Source organism: Arachis duranensis, chromosome 6, assembly GCF_000817695.3.
Source record: "Arachis duranensis cultivar V14167 chromosome 6, aradu.V14167.gnm2.J7QH, whole genome shotgun sequence".
NCBI lineage: Eukaryota > Viridiplantae > Streptophyta > Magnoliopsida > Fabales > Fabaceae > Arachis > Arachis duranensis.
The window spans coordinates 94666191-94667297 of NC_029777.3; positions in this window are offsets into that span (position 1 = coordinate 94666191).

Here is a 1107-nt window from a genome sequence, read left to right on the forward strand (position 1 = left end):
AATGAGACTTGGGAAGATGAACCCCCTTTACTCACCAAGGAACTGATGACTTGTCTAGGCAGAAACTGCCTCAAAAGAGACAGGATCCTGGGAAGTTTTCAATACCTTGTACCATAGGCACCATGACCTTCAAGAAGGCCTTGTGTGACTTAGGGTCAAGTGTAAACCTCATGCCTCTCTCTGTAATGGAGAAGTTAGGGATCTTTTAGGTGCAAGCTGCAAAAATCTCACTAGAGATGGCAGACAATTCAAGAAAACAAGCCTATGGACTTGTAGAGGATGTTCTGGTAAAAGTTGAAGACCATTACATCCCTGCTGATTTCATAGTCCTAGAGTCTGGGAAGTGCATGGATGAATCCATCATCCTTGGCAGACCCTTCCTAGCCACAGCAAAGGCTGTGATTGATGTTGATAGAGGAGAATTGATCATTCTGTGACATAGAGGATTCCACATTTTCTGGTTCTCTTCTCTTTCTTATGAGCAGGAGCAAGGACAAAAGCATTCTTGTTGAGCATTTCTGAGGCTCCATGAGAGTCCTCTGTCAAGCTAATGACATTAAAGAAGCGCTTGTTGGGAGGCAACCCAATGTTATATTTTATCTATTCTCTTTTGTTATTTTATGTTTTCTGTAGGTTGATGATGATAAGAAGTCACAAAATCAATCGAAAAAGCAAAAACAGAATGAAAAACAGAAAGAAAAATAGCACACCCTGGAGGAGAGCGTGCTGGCGTTTAAACGCCAGTAAGGCTAGCAGATGGGCGTTTAATGCCCAGTCTGGCACCATTATGGGCGTTTAACGCCAGAAAGGGGCACCAGACTGGCGTTAAACGCCAGAAATGGGCACCAGCCCAGCGTTTAACGCCAGAATTGGCCAGAAACGCATTTTTGCATGCCATTTGGTGCAGGGATGACTTTTCCTTGACACCTCAGGATCTGTGGAGCCCACAGGATCCCCACCTACCCCACCACACTCTCTCTTCTTCACCCATTCACCAATCACCTCAACACCTCTTCCCCAAAAACTCTTCACCTATCAAATTCCATCTTTCTCTTCACCACTCACATCCATCCTTCATAAAACCCCACCTACCTCACCCTTCAAATT